We start from the raw sequence: 9,650 nt of genomic DNA, 5'->3' as shown, positions 1-9,650 counted from the left end.
TTCTCTAATTGCAACTGCTAGTGTTTCTAGTACAATGTTAAATAATAGAGGTGACAATGGGCATCCTTGTTTTACTCCTGATCTTATTGGGAAGGCTTCTAATTTATCCCCATTGCATATAATGTTTGTTGATGGTTTTAGGTATATACTGTTTATTATTTTTAGGAAAGTTCCTTCTATTCCTATACTTTTCAGTGTTTTCAATAGGAATGGATGCTGTATTTTGTCAAAGGCTTTTTCAGCATCTATTGAGATAATCATGTGATTTTTGTTTCTTAGACCGTTGATATGGTCAATTATGTGGATGGTTTTCCTAATCAACTCCCTCTTTTTAAAGGAGTCACTTATACATCACTTCCTGTGCCTCCCTCCTAATTTGCATGTCCAATCACAATAGAAGATTCTCATAGTACTGCCTAGGGGGCAGTCAGTTGATTCTGATTCGTCACCCACTCTAGCACAGGTGGGTTAAGGACCTCCCAGAATTAGAGGTCTTCTCACCTTTGGTGATTAAATCTAAATATGGGCAGTGTAGACTTAATCTAATTATCCCACAGGTCAGCCATTTTCATCTAATCTTGGCTTTTTTATAGGCAAAATTGGTATATTGAACTCAGAAAAGAAAGGTATAATTATTCCCTTCTTGGATTAGGGACTTAATAATTGGTCTTATACCTTCTATTGCTTCCTTAGTCAAGGGATATTGAGGCACACAAGGAACTTGTCCTTCATTTGTCCTCATCCTGACTAGAGTAGCTGATTTTAACAATTCTACTTCTTTGGATGATTTTGACAATAAGTCCTTAGGTATATCCTCAGGTATTGGATAAATAGTACCTAAGTCATCCTCTGTACTGTTGGAATCTAAGAAAAGCAACGGAAAGGCCTTCAAAAATTCCTCTGGGAGATGTAAGGAAATATTGCCAGTTTTAGTACATTGGATTGTAGCCCTTAATTTACACAGTAAATCCCTACCTAAAAGATTCATTGAACATCCTGGCATATAAAGAAATGCATGTTCTATGGATAAAGGTCCAAGAGTTATCATTTTTGGTTGTAATTTAGCAATTTTCTGAGTTATGTTTCTAACACAGTTGCTAAAACAGTAACATCAGAACAAAGCTCAGCTATTTCCTGTCTATCCAAGTTAACATCTTCTCAAATTACAGAATTTTCCTAGGATTTTGCACCTTTGGTACTTTTCACCTCTATTTTGGTATCATTGTCCTTATTTACAATCAAATTATCCTTAATCAAATCACAATTTCCATTATTTTCCTTAATTTCACAATTGCTAGAACTTCCAACACAATTTACACCACTATTTTTCTTTTTCTCACAATTATTTACAACACTAATCAAATTATTATCAACACCAAGTAAATCATTATCAATTTTAACTGAATTATTACAAACAGTATTTAAATCACTAATAACAGTGGGTAAAGAATTATTAAGAGTAGATAAATTACCACTAAAACCAATAACATCATTTACTTTTGTTAATTTAGCACTAGCACCTCTTAAAGTATCATTAATTCCCTTTAAATTATCATTTACATTGATTAAATTATCACTGATTCCATTTAAATGACCATTAACACTGATCAATTCATGATTATTAATTAAATCCTTATTACCACCAATTAAATCATTATTAACTCCAAGTGCACCATTACCATTATCCACAATCACATTTTCATTATCTTTAACACATACAATATCATCAATATTCACTTTATTCCCATTTATTTGATTAATTACTTCTGAATTTTGGGCACACCTTCGTAATGAAGCTGTCCCTCCATTCTGGTTACCATGATTCATAGTCCCTGTAACAATCTGGCTGTACTTCTGACTTATACTAACTCTTATGTAATCTTGCATGGTGTTCATATTCGGGGCTTGTATCCCTTGGCAACAAGCATTTTGACATACAAAACTATTCTTTTGACCAGAACCATGATTACACAACAGATACCATAATTTGTTTAGCCATTCCCCAATTGAAGGGCATCCCCTCATTTTCTAATTTTTTACCACCACAAAGAGAATGGCTATAAATACTTTTGTACAAATCTTTTTCCTTATAATCTCTTTGGGGTATAAACCCAGTGGTGGTATGACTGGATCAAAGGAGAGGCAATCTTTTAGAGCCCTTTGGGCATAGTTCCAAATTGCCATCCAGAATGGTTGGTTCAATTCACAATTCCACCAGCAATGCATTAATGTCCCTATTTTGCCACATCCCCTCCAACATATATTACTTTCCTTTGTTGTCATGTTAGCCAATCTGCTAAGTGTGAATTGGTACATCAGAGTTGTTTTGATTTGCATTAAAAGAGATTTATTATTATAAGAGATTTAAAATTATATAATTATAAGAGATTTAAAATACTTTTTTCATGTGCTTATTGATAGTTTTGATTTCTTTATCTGAAAATTGCCTATTCATGACTCTTGTCCATTTATCAATTGGGGAATGGCTTGATTTTTTGTACAATTGGTTTAGCTCCTTATATATTTGAGTAATTAGACCTTTGTCTAAGGTTTTTGTTACAAAGATTTTTTTCCCAATTTGTTGCTTACTTTCTAATTTTGGTTGCATTGGTTTTGTTTGTAAAAAACCTTTTTAATTTAATGTAATCAAAATTATTTATTTTACATTTTGTAATTTTTTCTAATTCTTGCTTGGTCTTGAAATCTTTCCTTTCCCAAAGATCTGACAGTTATACTATTCTGTGTTCACCTAATTTACTTATAGTTTCCTTCTTTATATTCAAGTCATTCACCCATTCTGAATTTATCTTGGTGTAGGGTGTGAGCTATTGATCTAAACCTAATCTCTCCCATACTGTTTTCCAATTTTCCCAGCAGTTTTTGTCAAATAGTGGGTTTTTGTCCCCAAAGCTGGTATGAATACATCTTTAAAAGTTGGCAGACTGAGAGAGACCGAACTAATTCATCTCTTTGTGTTGGACTCTTTTCCAAAACTCTGATCTGGTGAAGCCAGAGTGTTAAGGAGATAATTCACTCATAGCATGGGCTCCTTGAACTGATCTTGTGAGAAAGGAAGGACTTTCCTTCCCTTGTTCCTTCTCTTTTATCCTAGCCCCAAGAAATGACCTTGGGGTGTTGGTTTCTGTTCAATGTTGTCTGTCCTCTTCTGTTTCAGGTGCTATAAGTGATACTGGAGGGACAGAGAGTTTGAACCACAGTGATCTTGGAGCCAGGATTCAGACAGGATAATGCAATTAGTCAGGCCAGCATAGAAGCTCTGAGAAGCCAGAGTGCCTGGGACTCAAACCCAAGATGAGTTTTGGATTTTGGAACTGAGATTGATCTCTTTGGGAACTGAGCTATGCTATGAACTTAATCCCTTTCTCCTCTATAGAGACTGAGGTCGTTGAAAGGATGAAGATTAAACCTCCCAAAGATTAAAGAACTAAGATTATATTATGATCATACCTTCCAAAATAAATATTTCTTTATAAAAAACTGTTCTTAAGGCTAGTTGGCTAATAGAACTGGGGAGCAGGGGATCCCTTACAATTGAGGGAATACAATCATTGGAGGCTGAAGCCATTTGCCTAGAGTCTAGAAACCCCAGTCAATCCCCTTACCGGTTCCAGAGAACTCTGGGGAAAAGTGAAATCTAACCTATTGGCCTTTCAGGCTATGGCGACATAGTGATTTATATTGCACTTGGAACAAAGACCCAACAAGTTGACCAACAAAGCAACCACATCTCACAAAGTCTGTAACACATCAGATAGCGAATGTAGCATTCTACACCGGTAGACCCTCAACTCTCCAAACACTGGAGAGATGTATTCCAAATGTTTCTGAAAGAATCCTGGTGGGGAAGACTAAGATTGTGAGTTGTTTCCTTTTAGAGTTATCTGCATTAACATTTTTATGGTCATATAGATGATGCTGAGTTGTTTATATTTGTTTTTGTACTGTCTCAAGTCATTTCTTTGAATTCATCATGGGCAAAATTTCTTAAAGGGAAATAACATTCAATTGCATTTATGTATAGCAGACCCTCTTGTAATGTAATTTTTATTTTTCCCATATTACATGTTGATACATTTTTTTCTTCATACCTCATTAATTTTTTATTATTAAACATTTATTAATATTCATTTTAACATGGTTACATGATTTATGCTCCTACTTTCCCCTTCACCCCCCCGCACTCCCCCCACCCATGGCCGATGTACATTTCCACTAGTTTTAACATGTCACATTGATCAAGACCTATTTCCAAATTGTTGTTAGTTGCATTGGTGTGGTAGTTTCGAGTCTACATCCCCAATCATGTCCACCCCAACCCATGTGTTCAAGCAGTTGTTTTTCTTATGTGTTTCTTCTCCTGCAGTCCTTCCTCTGAATGTGGGTAGCATTTTTTACCATAAATTCCTCAGAACTGTCCTGTGTCACTGCATTGCTGTTAGTACAGAAGTCCATTGCATTCAATTTTACCATAGTATATCAGTCTCTGTGTACAGTGTTCTTCTGGCTCTGCTCCTTTTGCTCTGCATCAGTTCCTGGAGGTCTTTTCATTTCACCTGGAATTCCTCCAGTTTATTATTCCTTTGAGCACAATAGTATTCCATCACCCGCATATACCACAAGTTGTTCAGCCATTCCCCAATTGAAGGACATACCTTCCTTTTCCAGTTCTTTGCCACCACAAAAAGTGCGGCTATAAATATTTTCATACAAGTTTGTTTATCTATGATCTCTTTGGGGTACAAACCCAACAATGGTATGGCTGGATCAAAGGGCAGGCAGTCTTTTATAGCCCTTTGAGCATGGTTCCAAATTGCCAGCCAGAATGGCTGGATCAGTTCACAACTCCACCAGCAATGCATTAATGTCCTGATTTTGCCACATCCCCTCCAGCATTCATTACTCTCCCCTTCTTTCATTTTAGCCAATCTGCTAGGTGTGAGGTGATACCTCAGAGTGTTTTGATTTGCATTTCTCTAATTATTAGAGATTTAGAACACTTTCTCATGTGATTGATATTTTTGATTTCTTTACCTGAAAATTGCCTATTCATGTCTCTTGCCCATTTATCAATTGGGAAATGGCCTGATTTTTTATACAATTGATTTAACTCCTTGTATATTTGAGTAATTAGACCCCTGTCAGAGTTTTTTGTTATAAAGATTTTTCCCAATTTGTTGTTTTCCTTCTGATTTTGGCTACATTGTTTTTGTTGGTACAAAAGCTTTTTAGTTTAATATAATCAAAACCATTTATTTTACATTTTGTAATTTTCTCTAACTCTTGCTTGGTTTTAAAATCTTTCCTTTCCCAGAGATCTGACAAGTATACTATTCTGTGTTCACTTAACTTATTTATAGTTTCCCACTTTATATTCAAGTCATTCACCCATTCTGAATTTATCTTGGTGTAGGGTGTGAGATGTTGATCTAAACCTAATTTCTCCCATATTGTTTTCCAAATTTCCCAACAGTTTTTGTCAAATAGTGGATTTTTGTCCCAAAGGTGGGGCTCTTTGGGTTTATCATACACTGTCTTGCTGATGTCATTTACCCAAAGTCTATTCCACTGATCCTCCCTTCTGTCTCTTAGCCAGTACCATATTGTTTTGATGATTGCTGCTTTATAGTATAGTTTGTTAATACAATTTTTAATAATCATTTTCTGACATTCTGTAATCCATGTTCTCTCCCTTCCACTCATCTCTCCATGCTCCCCAAGACAGCAGGTAATATGATATAGATTGTACATATACTATCATACAATATATACTTCCATGTTTATCATATTGTGAAACAAGACATATATTGCTCACATTAAAGAAAAATTCACGGAGGAAATAATGTGAAGAATGGTATGTAGGACCTTGTCTCATACACACTCAACACATGTGAATTCAAGTATACACAATGGTAATCAAAAAAATAAAGGTAGAAAAATAGATACAATAAAAAAATTTTAATTGTATGCTAAATTCGTACCACTTTTTCCACAAGCAGCAGCATCTCCCAGCAGTTTACCAAATTAGGATTACTTTAAGAAGTGTTAATGGGAGTCACTACATTGTTTTGCACCAAACATTAGCCCTTACATCAGTCTTTGTCTGGAGTTCTTGCTTGTAAGGAGCTGTGTCCGTGTCAGAGCAGTGCTTTTCTTTATTTCATTAACTCTATAACTAAATAAGTTCAAATATAAGAGAGTGATGCGAGTAGCTCTGATAAACCCAAGTCTTAAAGTGCCTATGTATGTTCCTATAAGAAATTAAATAATGAAGTTCTTTATTATGCACGGTTTTCAACTCACAAGAAAGGTCTTGGAATATATGAGTAAAACAAGGTCCAACTAGACTCTGATTTGTTCAGCTGTTCCCCCATCCCTCTAGGGGTATTCCCTTGCTTTGCAGATTTTAGGAGTCGAAATGAAGGCTCTGTGAAAACACAGGGAGATGTTCTCTCTACCCCTCCTAGTTTACAAACCTTCTCCCACCCCAAAATGCTCCATCTCAATTTCTTCTTTTAGTAATGTAGAGTTCTTCCAGCACCAGATCATAGATTCTGAGCAGAAAGGGACTTTAAAGGCCATGTAGTCTAACCCCTGTCATTATACAGATGTTGAAACTGAGACCCTGGGAGGTTGTGACTTACCTAAATCAACAAAAATATCAATTGATGAGGCAGAATTTAAACCCAAGTCCTCTGACACCAATGTCAGTATCCTTTGCTCTGGAATGATGCTAAAATCCCCAATGAAATCTCATTTCACTAGCATTTAAGCTAATTTGAAAAGTATGATAATTCATTCTCTGGGCTTCTGTTTCTCTTTGCACCACTCTTTATGAAAAAAAAAAAAGAACCAACCAAAAATAAATGAATACTGTAAATGATATTGTAAGTAAAATGTTTACCTACAGAAGAGAACTATTATCGAGTTCTTTTGAAGCATTTACTTACATGCAAGCAGCATAATTGCAATGTAAACAGAGGCTAGGCTCTGCTTAGCTGCCTGCTTTGGTATGCTAATTACCAATCATTTTTATCTACTCATTAGAGCAGGGTTACCTCTACCAAGCAATACCATATTAGCTCTGCTTCCATTACTGTAGGCATTTAAAAGTAATGAAACTGAATTTCTTTAAAAAACAAATTCTATGATTTTGACTTTTTATCTGTTCATACTGGCCTTTCTCCCAATTAGTTTTGGTTAATGAGGTTTCCCTTGGTCTCTGTTTCTCCTCTTCAAGACAGTACACTTTGCCGCAAGATGATATTCTGCAAAATAAGAATTCTCTTCTAATTTGACAGAGGACAACTGTCGCTGATCAAATTTAGCTCTGTCCAAGGGTGAGCATGAGGGCAACAGCCTCCCAAGAAGAAAGAGGCTAAGATTCCTTCCACATCCATTTCAAAGTCCCCAGCAAAGAAGAGATGTCCAGTTGTTGCCATTTCTTCCCCTAGGAAAAAAATGTGGGTACTCTCTCAGAAGTATATCTAAAGAGCCAACTAACCTTGTTTTCTCATTATCTTGACAATGATCAAGAAGGATTTTGTTCTGAATAAACAGAGGAAGACAATCATTATATTGTTTCTACACTTTTATCATCTCCCATAAATCTAGGCTTGTCCTATAGTTCAGTTTCCTCATCCGTAAAATGAGAGGGTGGGACTGCATGGTTTCTGAGGTCCCTTCTAGCTTGAAATTCTATGATGGTACAATCCTTGTTTAAGTGAAAAGGTGGAGATTACGTTACAACAAGATGTTGACATTCCTCTATCTATTTCACTAGAGTGTTTATATAATGATTTTTTTTCTAGCAAGACATTGAGGGATTCTCATAAATATATATATATACACATCCTTGTGCCCTGGTTAAATTTTGCTGTTGTTGTTTGTTTGTTTGTTTGAACCCCGTGAGTGATTTCAGGGGTTTAGGAGCTCAAGGTGAGTTGTCAAGCAAATTCCCTGCAATTTGTAGTATCCTGGAGGTACTTAGAAGTTAAAGGGACTTGTCCAGAGTCACACAGTCTAGATGTGCCCAGAAGTGGGATTTGCATGCAGATCTTCCTGCCTCTAAGCTCAATTCTCTATACGTTACTTTGTCTTATAGCTTTTCCAAGCATTTTCCCTTCCTTTTCAATGTATCTTTCTATACCAGGGGTGACCAGAAATCTGTTCCCCTTAAACAGGACCAAGGCGAGCCCCAAGTTGACCAATCCATGTCATGTGGGATACTTCCTAAGGTCTGACATTTTATTTCCATTTCCTAGGAAATGGGTTGTCTGTACTTTTCCCTGTAGCCGTCATGCATGGCAGCCTGCCCACATTTGATCATATCAGTGAACAGTTACTGTGTCTGACTCCAATGGGCAGCAGAGCGGCTAGAAGCAAAGTTACAGATGGGTAGTTTGGGGACAGAAACGATAGTTCAGAGACGAAAGCGACGGCACAATAGGGAACTTTTATATTATGCCTGGAGATGGTAGGGACTGCTGCTGAATACAGAAATGTTTAGTCAAGGAGAGAGGGATTTTTCCCCCCTACTTTGCCTCCTCCTAACAGGCTCATTTATTTTCAGAAGTAGTGTATGATAACTTACTTTGGTATTCTCTCCATGAGAACAAACCTCGAGGAGCAATACCAAGCTGGTTGCTTATTGCTCTGCTGTGAAATGGTATACCCTGACCAATCTATTTCAAAGGACAATACTCCAGGCATGACATGGGATGCAAATGCGATGGAGCTGTCTGATTTTCAAGTAGCACAGTGTGGCCAAGCCTGAGCATCTGGCCACGGGTCAGCATGCAGGAATGAATGTCTTCTATCCCAATTTTAAACACTGAACAAAAAGTAGCAATCTTTCCCTCCCTACAATCAGAGTTGATCCTGGGTTTTGGGGTGCAACAAACTTGGAAGTGGCCAATCAATCCCTCCCTCCAAAACTCTCTATCCCTCAAAAATGGGCAAGAATGTTGGTAAACTAAAATATGTGATGCAAAAAAAAGAGGTGTTTTTTTCCTCCATTAAAGGGCACTATAAGAAAATAAAATAGAGAATAGTATTTAATTTTTCCCCATCAAAACTTTTATATACTATTTCCAACACTATCCTATTCGGCGCTGTGAAGCATGTCTCTTTCAGGTCACTTGCTCAGATCAGAAATCTCAGGGTCACTTTTGATTCCTTACTTATCATACCACATGCAAATAATTACAAAGCCCCGACTCTTCCCATATGACAGTTCTAATCGCTATACCTCCTCCACGGTCTAACATTTGGCCCAGGTCTTTGCCATCTCATGCCAAGTCTCCTGCAATTTTCTACTCCACTTAGTTCAAACTGCCACTGTGAAAAACCATCTTTCTAGACTGTCAGTTCATATTGGCGATGTCACTTAGCTCCTCCATCTCTCCCTGGTTTCCCCTTAGCCCAATGTATCAAATTCAATTTCATCTCTCTGGGTTTCAATCAGCCATTCTGTTCACAGCTTCGTCCACTCATTCATCTTAGTATATTTTTTCACCTGCCCCTGAGCAATCAGAAAACTAGTTTTCAGAACTACTCTGGTCATTGATGAGCGGCGTGATCCTAGGAAAGTCATTTTGCTTTTCAGAAGTAAAAAAAGTATTTGTTTAGCT

Source organism: Gracilinanus agilis, chromosome 6 (genome assembly GCF_016433145.1).
Source record: "Gracilinanus agilis isolate LMUSP501 chromosome 6, AgileGrace, whole genome shotgun sequence".
Lineage (NCBI taxonomy): Eukaryota > Metazoa > Chordata > Mammalia > Didelphimorphia > Didelphidae > Gracilinanus > Gracilinanus agilis.
Note: the sequence above shows the minus strand (reverse complement) of the source record.